Source organism: Diuraphis noxia, unplaced genomic scaffold, assembly GCF_037042655.1.
Source record: "Diuraphis noxia isolate RWA-SAM2 unplaced genomic scaffold, SU_Dnox_SAM2 contig0005, whole genome shotgun sequence".
In the NCBI taxonomy this organism is placed as follows: domain Eukaryota; kingdom Metazoa; phylum Arthropoda; class Insecta; order Hemiptera; family Aphididae; genus Diuraphis; species Diuraphis noxia.
Window position 1 is genome coordinate 18,152,934 of NW_028301715.1, and position 21,052 is coordinate 18,173,985.

Below are 21,052 nucleotides of genomic sequence, written 5' to 3' on the forward strand. Positions count from 1 at the left end.
TACGACAATACAACATCATTATTGTAATACCATGACCTACATAATTAAATAATATTCCCCAGGAGATGCAAACAACCAAATAATAACATGATTCCGAAATATTATAATAAATTGTGCTTAAACCATGTAAGAAATGATTCACAAATTAATGTATTATAACAGTTTTTATTTTATTTCATCAATCAGTTAAAAATTACATGTATATATTATTATACAAATACAATTTTCTATCTTATCCAATTTTCTAAAAAATTTAAAATAATGTTAAAGCTTAATACTATACATAATATTGTTATATAGTATATACAAATCAAATTACATGACGTTCATTTGTTGAAGAAATAATACAGTAATAGTACTTCTGCAGGTGTTCATATACGATATTAGTATATTACAAACTTTACTATGTTTTCTGAGAATATCTCTAGCCACTAGCTAGAATAACAGTTTAACATTTTAATTTTAATTTTATTTTTTTTTAACATAATATGCAACAATATATATTTATTTAAAAAAAAAAAATGAAACTTTGGAAATTTTACAGTAGGCAATAGGTACAATATCCATAATTTTTAATTTATTAAATTATATATTTTCTTAAATTAATTTAATTTAGATTTTACTCATAACTAAAGTTATGGTATTATAATGTTATTTATTAACAAGCTTATATGCAATGTTATAATATTATGATGAATAGTTTTTTAAAATATGTCACTTTTGTTTTCAATCAGTTAATGTTTATGAATTATAAAATAGTCTCGTGAAATATTTATAGTATTATTATTTAAAAACATTAATAAAATACAATGTATTCTAGTATTAAACTATGATAGCTCAACAATAAATAATTACAATTGAACATAATCATAAATTATACATTAGATTATAATATTATATCAGAAAATTATCATCAAAAAAAAAAAAAAAAAATTACAATTTTAATGACAGTTGTGGAATTTGTGTTAAGCATAGAGTAGATTATAGTAGAAATATTAAGAGTTTTTAAGGCGTTTATTAAAATTAGGTGAGAAATATAATGTTATTAGGCAATTTAATTTACAGTTATTATTAAATTAGCTATTAAAATATACACATTGAGTGCTTCGAAGTGTTTGACGCCCGTTGCCCAAAATCTACCAAAATTGTTCCTGCGATTACGTCGGTTGTCTGCATGTTGACGTCGTCCTCGGCGTAATATGGTTGTTATTTCGCAGTATACTTACCTATTTGTTATCGTTATTTAGTATTTGAATGATTAATAAACGTTAGTAAAATGTACAAATATCTTATACCTGTCCTGTTGCAATGAATAGTATATATTATAGGTATACGAGTAATTATTATGAAGTAATACCTATCATAATATAAATACTAAATTCCTTGTATTATTTTCGTATATAAATTAGACAAATAATTCCGAAAATTATATTTAATGATATAATAGCATTAATATCACTATATTAGTTTATATGATAACTTATTAACTAGTCATATATCATTTTCGCTGCCAATGTCGATTTAATGGAATAAATAACCGTTATTTTGCTAATAATAAACGAAAATAAAATCCGAAATCAAAGTTCAAATGAAAAATCACTTGTAAAAATCGAAATAGTAAGTCAAAAAAGCCATTACATAATGAAACTGCAAAGAACATGAGACGATGAGACATGATAACATTTTTGTCGACTACACAATATGCCGATCGCCGTGGACATTGTCACAGCTGTGGACTACGTGTCGGCCGTGACGTTGAACATTTTAAACATTTTATGGAGGTACATATTATATTTTATATTATAAATTATTTGTGCGTTTAATTATAGCATTAAATATATTTTAAAATTAAGTGTATTCACGAGTGAACATTAAACATGTACAATTGTAAATCATAACAATTATTTTTAAGACGTACGCAGTTAAATAATAATTTTCAATTCATTTATACGTTCTCTAGTTCCAAACATAATTTTTTTCTTCACAATTGACTCGGGCTTTAATAGTTATTCGCATGACAGATGGGTAAAACAACTAACTAGTATGTCTGATTTGAAACAAAAATAATTATTATCTCATGGCAATAAACTATAGGTACTATCGTCTCTACCAGTAATTTACCAGATTGTAAATTTGTAAGTAGGTACAGCTACTCTACAGGTCAGGTATTCAGAGATCATTTATAATTTTTAAAATCGAAATGGATTTATTATTTTGTTTTCAATCTGTGGGTCGACGATTGTTATATAGTTGACTGTACATTCGATCGGGATAATAATATTACCACTGTTTATCTGAGTAAAAACATTAGTTTTTATTTTCAATTATTAAAATAATATCATACTTTGTAAGTTTTGGAATATTTCATTAGTATTGTATAACACCTTTATAATATCCAACTTCATCATACGAATAGTAAACCCACCGTCAAAATTGTTAATCACTGTTGTTCCGCCCGAGGAAAAAATCGTGTCTACGAAACTCGTTTAGACGACTACTTAGACATCATATAATTGCGGAATGCGCACACATTTTGATTTAGGACTACATATAAATAATAAAAAAATGTTGAGAAATGAATAACCGATAAATCCGTCCCGTAGGTTTTTAATATTTATTTATTTTTTATCAAATAAAAAACACCGCCTGCGCTATCTGCAACAAAATTCGGTCCAGTGATATAATTATACATGCGCGTACAAATTATATATATTAAAACGATATTTTGCTATATAGCTGCACCATAGTAGTAAAGTTTTTTAATAGTAACAGAAAAGTAATGGTTTTCTGATTAAGAAATTAAAAACTGTACAGGTGGGTTGTTATTACCCGAATTAAAAAATTTCCGAGCTATCGAAATTACATGTTTATGCTTTGTGTCGCAGTACCTACTTAAAACCTTGTATATTATAAAAAAATCAATTTTTTTTTTCAAAAACCACAAATATCGACTCGGAGAACGAGTGTTGGCCATTTAAATGGATCACTCTGTACATACAAAAATGTGTACACTGCATATTATTATATTTATGTATTTACACATAATACAGTATTTATTTATGCGGTTATACCGCAACCGTTATATTATATACCGCGGTGTCTTATTAGAGACGAGAAAGCCATCGTCAACAGACTTTAATTAAACTGCATCAAGCTAAACCATTGCCGTTCATCAAAAGCCATAAACTTACCTATAGCAGACTCGACTGCATAGTCGTATTATATATACATATAAACATATGATGTAGGACGATCACGGGGCGCGCGCAGTACTATATAGCTGTGCGTACACTGCCGAATGAAAATCAAAATTTTCTCTCTTTTATTATTATTATTTATTTATTTTTTTTTTTTTACGATATTTGTCGTCCCTCGGGTTTACGGTATACACTGCGGCGGCGTTCTATACATATATAATGTACACTTTTTTTTTCCGTTCAACCGTTCCCCACAACCCGAATCTCATTAAGCTGCTGCCCGGCGTTTATAATTTGATTAATTGTCCCGAACAGGTCCATTTAGCATTCCGAGTTTCCGGGCTCTTAGTTTCGTGTTTCGCTATATTATATTGCAGCCATCGCCGTCGCCGCCGTGACGCGGATAAGCAATAATAACGGGCATAATATCAAATTCGCTGTATATATATATATATACACATATTATTTATGTATTTTTTCGTGGTGACATTTTTCAAGGCCGAACGGGCGTTGGGGAGGAGAATTGTCGGCGCAGTCTCGACGACGACAGGGAAGACGAAGATTATAATAATATATAAAATATATAGTATACTGCACTACTGTGTGTATATACATTATACATATTATACAGCTGCTGATGGGCGGGAAGAGGCCAACTCGTGATTAATTGCCCGAGGCCTCCTAGTCAGACGGGACATCGTATATACATATATATATATATGAAGAGAGAGGAAGCGAAAGACGGCGAGGGAGGGAGAAAGAACAATGACTTTAAGTCGAGCCTATCATATTATAAAAGATATAATATTATATGAAAACTCGGCGTTTTAACCTGTGAGGGTAACGGGTCTTTTTTGCTGCATCGTGCAGTACATTACAAGTAAACCGAAATATTTCAGAAAGGGTTCACGACATGCCGGACGTGTGAGGCATTCCGTATTGTTGCAGGTACATAATAATATGTATTTTAGTCGTATAATATGCTTGTCCGAACAGATATTATCATTATAATATATTATTATTGTCCGGTACGCCACTGATGACGTAGTTCCACGCCACCAACCGCGACTCTTGCACGCGGCAATGTTGACTGATACAGTGCTACGCGTTGTATACGATGACGCCCCACGAACAAAGCGATTTATGCGCGTCATTTTGCGTGCAGGGTGCCAGGGTTATACAATAATAATAATGATAATAAAGCGACCAAAGGCAACTGCTCACACTGCTCCCGTGAACCCTGAATTCTGGAAGAAAAAAAATTAGCGCTGTGATTGGCTGCTGAATCTTGTATAGTTACCCCTAGCAGTTGTTGGTTAACCGAGACATTCATCAGAATCAATACCATGATAAATTACAGATACTGGTTGAATCCAATCTCCAATCCTACTCAAGTAAAATGTTTCAATGATGTGGTTACTATTAACGAAAAAAAAAATCGTGAGTGTTGCAACAGTAAGTACGTGCGGATGAAGTGAAATTTCTATGCAGAGGGTATGAAAAAAGGTTAATCGCTGTCAAATATTAATAAGTTTGTAATGGAAAAATATTAAATTGAAATGTATTTATTGTTATTGTACAAATTATTTTCGTACAAAAATAAGACAGATTAATTACCGTCAAAATCTTAGGGTTCAATCAAACGACCAGATTTCGTCGACCGGTCAGTTCGGTCAGTTTACCGACTCCGAAAAATATTTTTTTGCGCTATGAGGAACTCAACGACCGTCCGACGAAATCCAATCGTCTGATTGGACACTTAGTCGAGTAAGCCACGCCTTTGACGCTTTTTGGTTGCAACGACTTAGCCTATAATCCGAATTTTAATGTTACCACGTCAAAAGAAATTTAACTTCGATAATTAATAATTATCAAATAAAAAATTTGAACTGATAATATCATTGTGATAACGACAAACCAGTTTCCACTCATCACCATTAATAATGTTCACAACTTGAGTACAAAATTGAATGAATAAATAATTGAGAAATCATTATAGAGTACTTAGTATAAGCATTGATCAAACAATAGTATACACAATTTATGGCATAAAGTCTATGGAAATCAAAGATAATTTTTTTTCTGAAAGAACGGAAACCACTACAGTTCATGGAACAGGCGAAGTCGCTTTTACGAGTATAGGTACGTCAGGTCAAGATACATTTTCGGTATGTTTTCTTTGTTTTAATTGCTCGAATCTGACTCGGTGCATTCTGTGTACAAGATAACAATGTTATCTTAACAACGTTATGTTTACGTGTTTTACACAAAACAGTATTGAAATTCGTAACAAACAACGATCGATAATGTTCATCAGGAGATCTACCACTTGCACTCGCGAGTACTGAAATTGGTCAAATGTCGAGAACATATTATTGTGTGCTACAGGTTAATAATTGGTAAGTTTTTGTTGTCGTGTTGTATCAATAAAATAAAAACAAACTTTTAAATGAATTGAAATTTCATTTTTTTAAATAACAGGCAACACAATATTGTATCAACAACGCTGTATCGAATATGTGCAGGTGATATGGTACAGCGAAAGAAATATGATGGTATATTATTGCACATCGCGAAAGACCATCGACTACCGGTCAATAATCTACGTATTTTATTGAAAAATTGTATAAGCTATTCGTATCCTTATAGACACCTGTACTTAAATCATATTATGTTTTTATTTACCAATAATCTGCGTCTTATACAAAACGATACACTGCGACAGACTGTCACTGTTTCATGATATTTTGGACAACGCATTTTCCGCCAACGCGTGTTATTTCTAACGATTATAAATTTACAGTTGACATAGCCTTTGATAGGGTAGCATATGAATATGAGATTAATAAATAAAAATAAAATAATGTTGGAAAATCATCGTAGGAATATCGTCTACTACAATATTGTTATAGGTACCTAATATATACACATATATTGTACATGTATATATATATATATATATATATATAATATATATATATGTATACATAATATAATATTATAATATCGATGGCTGAGATGCCAAAAGTTTTGCTCGCGTATATCCCCATAAGACGTAAACTGTACGTCAAAAACTCCACATTTCACAAGAGAACGGTGTTTTGACTTTTCCAAGTTTGTCCATAGGCACTGTGTATAATATAATTAACCTAACCGCTCGGAAACTTCAACAAATTTATAGACTCAATAGTCGTTGTCGTTGCAAGGCGATTATTATTGTTTTCGTCGGCGTCCACTCATCGACGGTCCCTCAGCGACGATTTCGTGTTTTTAATATTTGCGTACTCGTAAAATGTATGTTATTATAATGGTAGCTTACCAGATCAGTACGTGGCGAGTTTAACATAGCGCATGCGATCGAACTTCGTCCGCTGGAACACGAGCGTTATCCGCGGTCCGCGGTCATAACGCCCCGCCAATCCGATCGCTCCGGTTAAACGAATTTAATCGAAAAACGTCATCAAACTGTGATTTATCGTTTTGGCTGTCTGTGCATTATAATAATAACAATATAATACTGCCACCGAATGTGGCGAATGATATCAAATTGCAGGTACGATTTTTTGCTTGTTATTTATAACACGCACCACGACAATCCTTCGATATTATATAGTATTATGTATACCACGGGAAGTTATAATATTATTTACCTATATTGATTTGTAATCAATTATAGTGAATAATCTGAATTATATATTTATAAGTTGATTTTTGCTATTATTGTTTCCGGTATTATGAAATTGTGGTTGTTCGAGATTATTATTATTATTAATGTACGATATTATCGATCAAAATGGTTAAATGCACATAATATGTATTATGTTTACATTTATGTATTTTCAGCAAGCATACAAAGGCGCACATTTGAACTATATTTTTAAAATACTCAATATTAAATATTCAATTCAAAAATTTCAATTTGAAAAAAGTTTAATTATTTTAAAATTAAATGCAATAAAATAAAATCTCAATGTGAACAAATTACTCAATTATATATAGCCTTATTTACTTTTTCTTCAGTGTATATCAAATAATTGTCTTAAGAATTGTATAAACGAACGAGACATACCAAAAACTGTTTTGCGCGGGAAAGAAACAAGAAGGCTACTGTACATAGCTAAAAATATTAAAAACCTTATATTATTATCATAGTAGTTAGAATTGTATTAATTCTTATTTCTTATACATTAAATCATAAAATTATTATAATTATATATATACTGAAAATTAATTAAATGCAATTATAGTGCATACATCACTGCATAAAGTATAGAGTACAAAATATGGGCGTTATTTAAAATCATACATTTTACATAGGTAGGTCAAATTTTGATTGTTTTCCCAAAACTTTGTTTTCATAACATTATTTGATGGGCAATTGGAAATGAAAATATATAATACTATCGATCATTACTATCCATATCCAACATTCAATAATATATGTATACAATAAAGTCTACGTTTTTTAAAAATCATATTACCTTCAGGTCTATAACCATACAATGAATTTCCTAAAAAAAATAATTCAATATAATTTAAATTATCAATCATTGTAACTCTTTGTCTTTAAATATATGTCAAACTCCATATGTAAATTTATATTTAGTGTAGTTATTGTTACCTACCCATATTTATGTAATATTTTGAGCGACCAAAAATACTATTAAATACATTTTATTATTGACATATTACATTATATGCATAGCGTTCGTTCATTAAACAGCTTTAATTATTTTATTAAGTCAGTACTAAACAAATAAGAAAATTTTAATAAATGCACTTGCCCCTATAATTAAATTTTATAATTATCCGAATCTGTGTATATTAAAATATTTTTCAATGAAAATCTTAAAAAAAAATTCATTATTATTGCGTTGAATTAAATTGTGTGATTTTAAGGAAACTTTACGATACAAAAAAAAAAAACAAGGTATAGGTGCTTATATTTTTAAATTATGATTTCCAGGTAGAAAACGTGCGGCATTAATATATAACTAGAAGTGTCCAAAATTGAATAATGTTATTTAAAAAAAGGCGTGCGGGTATTATAATATTATAATACAAAAAAGTTTGCGTTTTTGAGCGACAGATTTTTTTTTTTCTAAAGTGTGCGGTTTTGATAAACGCTAAAAAATTAATTAATTAAAATAATTTACCTACCTAAAATAATTAACTATCAAAATATTTTCAATCTGACACTAAATTTGTGCCACCTTTACCACTTTTGTTAACTTAGAAAAAACTCTCGACAATAATACCGAATGGCTATAATTGAATATTTTTTTATTTACAAAATAACATAATTTATTCATATTGTGTATACAAGTACAGATAAATAGAAATTCCTACAGTAGAAATATGAAAAATAATGTAAAAAAAAAAATCTCATAATTTAATACGTGCACGATTCGAACAAGATTGGTTATAATAAGCAAACAATGATTTTCCTACATCCTACAAATTCGGTTTTCTATATTTTATATATCGTTATACTATACTTACGCGGCTACGCCTGCAGCAAGAATGACAAAAATTTTATTTTTTATTAAGTCGTTTAGAATATTATTTTAAAGTATATTTGATTTCTATTTCTAAACTGTACGTTTATACAATACCCAAGTCCAATTTTGAGTACATATTATATAACTATATTTATACACTAAATTATATTATTATAGTTGTACACTTGTACTAACTACTAGTTGTACTTGTTGAGCATGTTTTGGGTGCATTGTTTTCAAAATATTAATGGGCATTACAAATTTATTAGTAAATGCAATTTTTTCCACTGTAATATGAAAAATTAATAAAAGGATACCTACTTTATACATATACTATATCCATGTGACTCGAACAAACTTAATCGAAATTATATCCTCTCGCCCAGATATTTTATATTTTATAAGAATCTATAAAAATCGGTTAAAAAATGTATCCTTATCTTCTATTTATTGACTCGTCTAAATCATATTATGTTTGGATTTCATCAAAAATTATGTTATTTGCTTAAATGAATTATCCCAGACTTTGTTTAACAAGAATGATAATAATATTATCACAATAATAGAATTTATAACTGATTAAAAACCGTTTTAAGATGACAATTAACAATTATGTGAAGATATTCGCATCGAATGTATTACTTATACTTATATTATGAAAATATTATTGATATACGGTTAAGTATAAATTATAATGTATACGATTTATATACAGTGCTCACTACATTATCACAAACAGAAAATTTAGAATAATCGTCACGATATTTTTTAACGACTTCTTTAAGATACATTTTCTTTCTCATTTATGTACCTAACCATAAAAATATCAAATTCAAAGAACATTTAGTTAAATTGTTCTTTTTTTGTAAACTCAGTTATTACCGTTTGGGCGTTTCGAAATTAAAAATTTAAATACAGATGATAAATTATACATTCAACGAATTAATAAACTTTTATAAAATGTAATTTGTTTTATTTTACTTTCCTCAAAAAAAAAAAATGTATAACTTGTGTATGCTTTTTGTAGTTCAATCAAGTTCATACGTATAAATAATATATATATATATAAACATATTTAGAGAGAGAGAGAGAGAGAGAGAGAGTGAGTGGATTAGGTAGAGGTAGAGCGAGATTAAAAGATAATATTTATTAAAGTTTTTCTTGGTAAATATTCTGCTTAAAATATCTTTTCTTGAGTTCTATTTTTGCTATAGAACTGTGTTATCCGTAATAACATTGTAAATTTCCTATTTTCTCTTAATATATTATAGTTTATTTAGAATGAATTATAATATTACGTGCTATTAAGATAGTATACACACTATAACAACAACTATATTATTATAATGACTATAATGATGAAAATTACCTCAAGAACGAAAACTATAGTTACGCGGTATAATATATTAGTTTGGTTTTATCGCCTTCGGCCTTTTTAAAGATTTTAAATAATTTTAGTGAAAGCTGTAGATCAAAAACAGCGATTCAACTATACAATATATACATATATAAAGCAGACCGGTGTTATAACAATAGATAAAATCTAACACGACGAATATTCAATTTTGCTGGCATTCAATTGCCGGGTCCGTGTTATACACTTTGCAGACTTTTCTCTTTTGCTAAAATATTTTCTTTGGATAAAACAAATGGTATCAATCGATGATCAATGGTTATTCACAATTATTTATCGTGTAGTTTCCCACGTTTAGGGGTATAATACGAAATATTATCAAATCCCTGTGTACTATAATTTATAGAAATATCAATAAAAATATTTATTTGTAGATAATAAGTTATTAATTTGTAAATGTCTTACGTCTATTTTTTCGTGACACTCAATGATTACGACGTTGTCTTTAGTGTTATAGCGAATGTGTAAGTACGTATTGTTTGAACGACCTTACATTTAATTATCAAAATTATTTTTAATAATTTGTAACCACATGGAAACGTTTTATTACCTATATGAATCAAAACTAATTAACTAATACTATCCGAACTATTGAAATGCATACTTAATGAGTAACAATGTAAATAAAATTATGTATTCTACTCAGCTTATATAATTTTACATTTTTACTACTAAATATGCAATGAGATAGCAAATTTTAATTTACTAAAAAATATAAATATATTATACAGTGGCACATACCAGTGAGTATGAGGTGGTTAACGGTAAAAGAGTAGCCTCCCCAGAAATGTCTATTTTCTTGAAAATGTATTTCTACAACATTTTGGGAAAATTATTAGCACAACCTCATCTAAAAAAATACTGTGTGTGCGATTGTATTTAGTAATCGTGAGTAAAGCTAATTCATTCAAGCTTTTTAATCAGAATGTTTTAAGTATACTGTATAAAAAGTTACTCTATCATATTATAATTTATAATATTTAAATTTAAAAAAATCCATCACTCATTAATAATAAAACAAATTAAAATATAAATTTTTCTTTAATTTATTGAAGAACATTAAAACTTTTAAATTTATTATATTATACTTATATACGTTAGTGAAATAAACTTTAATAAAAATAAAATGAACATGGTTAATAAAATTATATTAGTTATTTTTATGTATTTCAATTTTCGAACCTAAATAATATTATATTCTTCTTTTCGAACTCATTGAATTTATCTAGAAATTAAAATATGATATATGTATAAGAATACAATCCTCGTATAAAATAATATAATATTTTATAGAACATTTCAAGAATATAGAAACGACCAATAGTGTTGTTTTTTCTTTAAAGCATATACCTCTGTATGAGTTTAAAGTTAAAATGTATTAGTGAATAACACTTGCATTACACTTCTTGTAATTTGGGATGATTTCTGTTCTCTTAAATTTTTCGATTAATTAATTTATTTATAAACATAAATTCAAGAATGACTTTACCTACCTTTTAGAAATTATTAAACATAGTAAGTTAAAATGTGCCGCTATCTTAATATGGGCTCTTATCTGAAATTATTTCCCCTCTATTGTATTTAATATTTCCACTATTGCTTTGTACTTAATTTTCTTGAATATGTAAAACTTATTACCAGGTGCCTTTAAGTTTTTCCTCGTAATTTTACTTGAACAACTTTAATTATTAGACAACTTGATTTTCATACATAGCTTCCAGATTTAGATATAATTAAAACTAATCACCATATTAATTTTAAATATACGACTAAAAATTCATAACACATAAACAATTAAAAAAAAAATTATATCTCTAATTGCTGATCGTTAAAACTAAAAACGCAGTTACGATAATTACGAAAACATAACGTTCGGATTTTCTAAAACTTTCGTAGCTTAAAAGTTTACACATTACCTACATTAAATTTGACTGAAAACGTATAAAGCAAAGGTCTTGCGAGTTGTGCCAAAAAGAAAATCTCCTTGGATATTACTTGATATTATTATCTCGTATCAGTCACCCGAATGTATTGATTTAATTTTAGTCAATATTCAATCATTAAAACTAAAGCAATAACGAGTTCATTGATAAATATACTTTAACTTATATAGGTGAGGCGTGTAGTAAAGTATTTAACATCTATTTGAACTGCATGAAGAATCGTGCAGGTAAATCAACTTGTGGACACTTTTCAACTGTATTCAAGATTGTTGTACAACGGACGGTACTTGAATTGAAGAATATGATACATATATAGTAACATAAACCATAAAATACCAAACGGTGGAATACGAGAAGATTGTGATATTAATAATTAGACAAAACGCTAATTATAGGTATAGCTAGTTATATCAAGTACGATTTATGATGTACTATATTAAAATAAAATATATTATTTTATTTTTAGGCCGACGGCAAATCGCCCGCGGATAAGAGATGAAATAACGAGACTACGACACGTATTATAATATCGTTTCCCGGGTATTCTTATATACATTTTGGAAAGTGATCGGAAATAAATGAATTACTGGATGTATAAGATCACACGAGAGGGTTTGAGATATAATATATCATATAAATGGATATTATAATAAAATAGAAATACTGTAATGATGTTTTACTGCGTCATTGCACATTTTTTGATTCAGTGTATTACATAAAGTGTGTCATATATACATCGCATAGTTTTATTCGTTAGTTGGATACATTGAACTATATGGTCTATTGTCGAGTTAAGAAAAAAAAAATGTCCTTATCTTGAACAGAGATTCAATATACATAATATATTATTCATACACATATACACTACGTCGACAGATGTAAAACATTAGGCGATTCACATAACAAATCGCCATTATTATAACTATTTAAGAAATAAATTTTGTATGAGTTATCTGCACTATATCGCAGTGATTCGTGCATAATATTATCACAGTCGTTGTAGACTAGCTATTTTTCCACCAAAAAATACGGTGGAAAAAAATGTATACAACGCATGAGTTTGTCAACTAAATCAAATCTATTTTATTCTCAAAAAATGTGATGGATCATGAAGTTTTAACAATCAAATAATAATATCGAGGATTAAAAACGTAAAATAATGTATAGCGGACCGATCGTATGAAAATGAACTTTTGAATACGAAATAAATTTTTTTGTTGGACAAATACACTCAATTTTGTTAAGTTCAATGGAACATTAATAATAATTAAGACGCGCCATTTTTATCAAGAAAAAACACAAAATTATACTCTTATAACATTACATTTATGTACTTAAAATAATAAAGAACACAAGGTGTATGTGTAGACAATGGTGATAAAAATATAATGGGGCGCGTGTAGCACGATAACTTTATACATTTTTAAGTTGGTATACATAAAACTTAGATAAGTCTTTTATTAAAAATATTCAATTTTTTTGTCCGACAAAAATTGGTTGAAAATAAATAGCTCAAAAGTAGTCAAAATATTTTGAAAATCGTACCTTGACATTTTATAAAAAATGCTAACATAAAATTGAAAATATGGAAACTTCTAATTTCTACTCATATTTATTTTTAGTTTCATTTTACGCTACACAAGAAAAAAAACAGATTTTTTCAATGAGTGATTTTGTGTATAAAAATGTTCGTTTTCCCCAAACATTTTTTTTTTGTTTTTCCAGGTATTTTGGAAATGTTATTTTTAATCAAATAGTATCAACTAGATTTAAACCAGAAACTAACATCAAATATATAAATCAAAACATTTTTACTGCTTTAAGAGGTGAAAACGGTTACACAAATAAAAATATTATACTCAACATTGTATAAGATCAATACAATATTCATCGCTCCACTTAGAGTCTAAAATAAATCTCCTTAACTTATTGTAAAAACATTTATGTTTATACTTTTCGTGACAATATTATAATTTAAATATTTTTAAACACATTTTAATTGTTAACGAATTTATTGTAAAAAGATACACGGCTTTAACCTGGTTCTTTCAAAGTTCGTGCCAAACTCATCGTTTGTCAGATTAGATTTATGTCATACATTTCTTTGCCAAAAAATCTATTCGTACAGCCGTAAACAGCTGTAAAAATAATGTTCTTTTTTTACGTAAGAGTGTTTGGTGTTTTCTATCATAACAGCAGCACTTTACCGTATATTATATTTTTTAATCCGTATAAAAACAGAAAAAATCGCACATTTAATTCCATTAATTTTGTTTGTATAGGTATCATATACATTCAAATTTTTTTTTAGACTTCTGATTTTATTACGCTTCTCGAAAGACCATTTATTAATATTTTAGGTTCTGAAAAACTTCTGTGTACACAGATTTTAAGAAATTAAAAAAAACCATTATTTTTAGAAGTCAAAATTAAAAGTTTTTGTTTATCACGTCATGAGTGTTATGTTACTCATGTATACATTATTATATACTAAGTAGTTTAACATTTTAAATCTGATGAATATTTATTATATTTTTTAACTAATGCAACGAAATAACATATACCTATATTATGATAATATTGTTTTATTAAAGTTTCCATTTAAATAATTTGAAATTAAATTCGATGAAATCACAACAACAATATATTTTTGTTATGATACTGAATTTTGTTCATCTGAAAATCTGGGAGGTAATTCAAAATGGGACGAAAAAAATAAAAATGGATTATATTGTTATGATTAAACATCATTATTCCTATCATTGTATGTGGAAATTATTCCTGTTATGAAAATAATAATATCGTTACCACGGTAGTTTATAAACAGTTACAAGTTATATTGTACTAACCAATTTGCAGTCAATAATAATTTAAAACCGACGTTTACACCGTATAAAAATAATGATAAGTATGTGTGGGTTGACGAATGCATCATGGACGTGTGCCTGAATAATGAATTATAAAAAACGTATAATATTCGATTATATAATATTTATGATATATTATATTCGTTTACATAATATTGGAAAATTGGAAAAAATATTTACGGCGCGCCAATAATACATCGCTAACCTTAAATCGTGTTTTGATATAATTAAGTAGACGCAAAAAAAAAGTGCGATACTCATTTCTACTTTCTTAATCGAAAAAGTTATCTGAGAGATTATTTTTCGCACAGCTTGCGTACCTATCTCATACAAGACGATGCTTATTGTGTAGGGTTTGAAATTTGTTTTTAACCGAATCGTCTACCGGAAAAAAAACGACAAACGCACGGTTTTATAATAATAATAATAATAATAATATATCGGTCGGTGGTACCCATATATATATATATATGTATATTATGCGGAAATGCCGAAAGTAGACGACGAATTGTGCGTGGTAAGTGAAAAAATTTCCGGAAAAGTCTTCGAGGCGTGGTGAGGTCTTGTGACGACACAGTAAAGTAATAATAATAATATATCGTCGAACATTATAATATTATATTGACAATCTCCTCGGCGGCGGTCGTGTTCGGCAAAAACCGCAAATAATATTATTATTAAATCATTTACGCACCGGAAATGTACTTTTAATCCCGCCTGCAGTTCCTATTTCGTACGGGTCGGTGCGCGGGCGGCTGGCTGGCGCTAAGCGGTGGAAAAATTAGAGTCACGTCGTTTCCGCGTACCTACCAATTATTATAATATTATAATAGCATTGTTTTCACATAAATGTCACCGCTGTTGAAATAATAATATTGTATATCATTGTAATAATAATAGTATAAAATTGTGTATACCATCATAGGTTGAGCGTTGTGAAGATCAATTTTTTTCCAAAGACGATCGGCGGCGTTGAGTAATGTTTCGACGACGGAAAGAAAATTCAAAAAGAAAACTCTCGACGTATTGACGTGACGGTTTTCATTCCAAACGTCGGCTGCTATTATGTTGTGTTTCGCAGGGTTAAATACTGCGAACAATATAATATTATTATATTCTGATGTCGACTCGAACGATGATGATAATGATAATAATAATAAACACAATATAATTATATATGTATACATATGCGCGTGTGTGCGTATATATTTATTGTATCCGGTTTTAGTTCCGGGCATTTCTGCGCATCAACTGATGTCGGCGGGGGGTTTTTTTTTAAGGAATCTTTAACGTATCATTCATATTATATTTATTTGTCGTTTAGCCGGAAAATATCAAAAGAGGCGTCACGTAATGCAGCAATATAATGAACAAGTCATGTTGAATATTAGTGATCATATCGTATTGTATATAGGTACACTTAGACAAAAGAAAACGATGTTAGTGTCAAACATTGGCCTTCTGTTTTTGAAAATTATAAACGTCTGTGACATTTATTAATAATAATAATCATCGAATTGTGTTCGAAGAGGGAAAAAAATCATTAATCAATGGATTCTAACCATATAGCCTTTAATCTTTATCTGCACTTCGACTTTATTCTTTAGCGCACGTTGCACTTGCACCACCATATTAGGTATCTATAACGATTTCGGATGAAAGTTTTCAACTGTTATTAACGAACAATGTTAGGTCGTTAGTTATACACTTATTGTATTAACAAACTGAGTTTTTGGGACTAGGTTGTTCATCATCGTGTTATTTGAATTATATTTAATACAATAATATTCTCAAAACACAACATCTATATCGCTTACACTATTGCAATTGCGAGTCGTGGAGGTAGACGAACGACATCCAGCCAAAGGTTTTAGGTTTTTTAATCTTTATGAAGTATAACAAATATCTCACATCTAATTATCACGAATGACAAAAGTTTTATTAAAACACCAAAAAATGCGTACGTTTATTCAATATTCATCTCGTATAGACTTATTTTTAAAATTTCGAATCGACAATACTTTTAACGTTTTATTTCATATTTTATTTATCACTCAATGGTGTTCTTGTTAAGCGAGGCTTTCAGTCAACGAAAATAAACATTTGATGGAAAAAAATAAAATAATAAACATAAAATGTCAAAAACGAATTGATGGTTTATGTAAATTGTATATTGTATTACCTCTCGCCGTAAACATTAAACAAAATATAATTTGCGAGTCAAGAGACGATTATTAATAATGTAGGCCGTATTTACCTACATCATAACGATAATAATAAATGTAGAAGTTGAATTTTGGTTTGTTTATAAAAATTACTAAACGAGTTTTTTTGTTTTATTTATGAGAAGTATGTGTGAAAATTCATTTTTTTTTTTTTAAATATATTTACGTCCTAGTCGTGTAATGCCAAAAATAATAATCCTCGGTGTAGGTACTCTGTCAGTCCATCGTATATACATAATAATATACTCAAGCCGTTATACTTTCTACTGGTTAGTAGAATTAATTTATAATTGTGGCCGTATACCACAGAATGAATTAAATAAAAAAATCGTAATATTTTGTTTTGTACTACATTATAACGTCAAGACGAAATTATTAAGAGCCTAATCATTCTTGTCACGATCAACAAATCGTTTTGTGCCCCAATTTACGTTATTCAGATAAAAACAAAACAAAAAAAAAAATAGATCAGTATGTTTATTTAATTTATAAATAGTTTGGTTAAAAATTGAACAGTCTCTCCCGAACCATGAAGGGCGTGAACTATACTTATGCATCACTTCAAAACGAACCATCCGTAATAAATGTATAATATAGTTGTCGCACAAACAACCATAGTGCACCATAGCAATATATACATGTGAATATTGTTAAACATTCTGATAAAAAATTTAAGGAATTTAGTTCAAAACTGACATCATTTTCACGTTCAACATAAATGGATCAATGATGCTCATACGCGTTTATACTCCGAGGCCTTGGTGAGAGCATGGCATCACTTTCGATTCAATGAAAACGGTAGGCAACCCACACCTCATCTCTCGTTTCTGAAATTGAAAAAAAAAAAAATCGCATCATTCCGTTTATCCATATAATATGCGAGTTGTTTCCTCGGAATAGTATAATGCTGGATGATAATAAATATGATCTAAGGTTTTATGGCGATCGCTTCGAGTTAAACATTTTGAACGAGTTCAGTGCGATCGACGTCGACGATTACTTAATAAGTGGGGAAGTGGGCGTATACAAATGTGGTTTAGGTATGGCGTATAGAATTGTATGGAAAATTCAGTTTTTCAATGACATAATAATGTTTGTTTTTAGTTTATTTTAAACTCGCGCAAGCATATAAACATCAGCAAATCTCGCAAAACTTTTTAGAGGAAATTTTAAAAATATAAAATCGCATTAGGTACTTACGTGGCTACGCTTACAATCATCTCAGTCTGAATCGGTTGAATTTGCAGTGTATACAATGTCAGGTAATACGTGTATAATAGAGGATTTAGATTTTTTCTGGACATTTTCAAAAACAAAAATATCATCTTCCTTCAATGGTTTGGAGTTGAAAATGTTGGTTTGTATTTGAAAAAAAATTTATGAAGTGTTTATGGTCCGTCAAGGACACTCCTTTAAACGGTATATAAAAAACATAAAAAAGGTAAATGAGAACACGGTGTGGAGCCATCTTAAAGCAATAATATATATGAAGTGTACTTAAACAATTTCAAAAATCAGAATTCGAACAAATTCATCGTTCGACAATGAACAATAAGGGTGATTTAAGGGTGAACAATGAACACGCTTGTCGAATCGTTCTGTATGTAAATATTAAAATTAGGTCTTTATTTTAATTTCCATCGAAACACTGGACCGACCGTCCATCAGAACACGGGTATCTCATTAATATTATACGCGTGATTTTTTATTAATAAGGCTCGGAAGTTGTTGAATTTGTATGATTTTTGCGTGGAATTAGATTTGTTGCTAAGTAAGCTTCAAGTTAGTTTCAGAACACCATGAAAAAAATATTGAAAGTTTATAGTGCATAAATTTAGTGATTTTGAAGTTTTAAGAGCATATTTATTAATTTTACTATTTTTTAGAGCATAATATATGTGATGATTAATGATTAATGAAAAATGTATAATTAATTATTTGAAAGTTTCGGAAGAAAAAAAAATAAGACTTGTTTCAAGTTTTCATTAGGTATGAAGTATTATAGGTGTTATTATAATCATAATTTTAAAATTACAAGAATAATAGTATAATATAATATTATGTTCTCTAGAAATATCTGTTATTAAAAATGTGATTAATTTTAGTCGTATACTATTAACACTATAATGTATTTATTTTATTTTGCATAATATGTTAACTACCTGGAAATTGTGTTTAAAAATTAAAAACAAATATTTGTATTATTTTAACTCTTTTTTTTTTGTGCTTTTGAATACAAAAGGTGCATCAAATCCAGCGACGTAAGAAAACCTATTTACTATAATACGAGTTTATAATTCATTAAAATAATTGTATTTATGAAAATGTTGCGAAATAAGTGTATATTTAAAAAGCTTAACAATTGTACTGTTTTAAGTGCATCATAAGTGCAATGAGTTCCGAGTTGTAATTATACTGTTTTATATTATTGCAGAGCTGCCCGATCGCTGTGCATCCGATATGGGGAAGAGCTACGGATTTTTTAAGATTAATTAATTAATTTTTTATTTTTCAACAGAAACGATGTCCGACACACATTATTATTATTATTATTATTACGTACCTATATAGAACGGACGACGATAATATTATACCTGTCCGGCGGCAGTCGCACACGCGTCGTGTGTCCGAGCGCTTGCGTAAATCATAGTTTCCGGTCGTTCGCCGCACGAAGAAAAACGCCGCTCCGCCACCGACGACGGTTCAGTCTTCAGTAACGCCGTTGCCGCGAACGCGTACCCACCGTCTCCTGCCGACCCACAGCTCCCTGACGCCGGCACACGCGTTCGTAAATCTCCACGACACACCGCACCGCGACTGGAGAAGACCATTTTTTCCGTATTATCCTCTCCTATCACCCGTCACCGCATTATTATTATTATTATTATTGTCGTTTTTTTAATTTTCTTTTTTTTTTTTTTCAAAATCCTCATCACTAATCACCGATATTAGCATTATCATTCTTGCCCGACGGCGCCGACACGAGTCCGATCCTAAAACAGGTAATGATCGTTTTCATAATAATATACTAAAATATTTGTATTTTCATAAGAATAGTTTACTACTAACGTACGCTATACTTGGTTGTGTTACACATTATTATTATTATTATTATTATTATTATGTTATTAGGTATACGAAATTGGTAAGTATTTTTTTTTATATTATTAAAATATATGGTACTTGTTTGTTATCGCCCCGCCAGTGTTAAATAAAAAAATACAATAAATTTAAAAACTATTTCAATATTTAATATTATTAAAAATAGTATAAAATTCAAATTTTAAAAATGTAATATAATTATAAATTTAAATTAATATCTACCTAAACTGTTATCAGTTTATCATTTACCTATCGTCGCGCCGTGTCGATTGTGATTTCACGCAATTTCACATTTCTGATGGTCAGTATAATTTTGTTTATTTGAAAGTAAATTTAGTTATTCGATCTGTTCACGTTTTGAAGAAACGCATCACTCGCTGCGAAAACCCGTGTAGGTTTTAGTGTATTCGGGGCTCGGGCAAAGAGAATTGGTCCTTAATTTGATAAATCGTTCAAAAATATGTTTTTGTTTTTTATAACTTATTAATTTATTGTGTTCCATAAAATAGTTCAATCGTATAAGCTACCATCATACGATATTACATACAAATATTATAACTATTTATTATGGTCCGTTTAGCGTTAAATCAAATACGATAATACGAACAATATGTTAGTTTCGACTGGCTGCAACAGGCGATGAAATCATTTTTAAAATAATTCGATAATTAAATTATGCACACCAATAATATCGGAGCAGCCGACAAAATAATATTGTTTTGATTCCCAATGGCCGATGTCACCGAGGGCTTATTCTTAATAGAAAAAAAAATAAAGGGGGCGCGGAATCGATTTTTTTTTCG

The 21,052-nt window shown here is 29.0% G+C and overlaps 1 protein-coding gene and 1 long non-coding RNA gene across 3 annotated transcripts in view; one reads left to right on the plus strand and one right to left on the minus strand.

Annotated features, from left to right (window-relative positions):
- Positions 1-970: 970 nt before the first annotated feature.
- Positions 971-19,848, minus strand: LOC149055009 (uncharacterized). Of its 2 annotated transcripts, XR_016191927.1 has the most exons (4): positions 19,711-19,848; positions 18,348-18,557; positions 15,840-16,012; positions 971-1,226 (listed from the first exon to the last, which is right to left on the minus strand). It is a non-coding gene; the product is annotated as an uncharacterized LOC149055009 (long non-coding RNA). The 2 variants fall into 2 exon arrangements; XR_016191926.1 differs by lacking the exons at positions 971-1,226; positions 15,840-16,012 and adding an exon at positions 17,609-17,974.
- Positions 19,849-19,866: 18 nt separating this feature from the next.
- The window catches only part of LOC107162947 (somatostatin receptor type 5-like), a 220,315-nt gene continuing 219,129 nt past the window's right edge, over positions 19,867-21,052 (plus strand). Inside the window, exon 1 of the mRNA XM_089228640.1 lies at positions 19,867-20,149. The gene's annotated coding sequence lies outside the window, so the exon portion shown is untranslated. The remainder of the gene's footprint in view (positions 20,150-21,052) is intronic.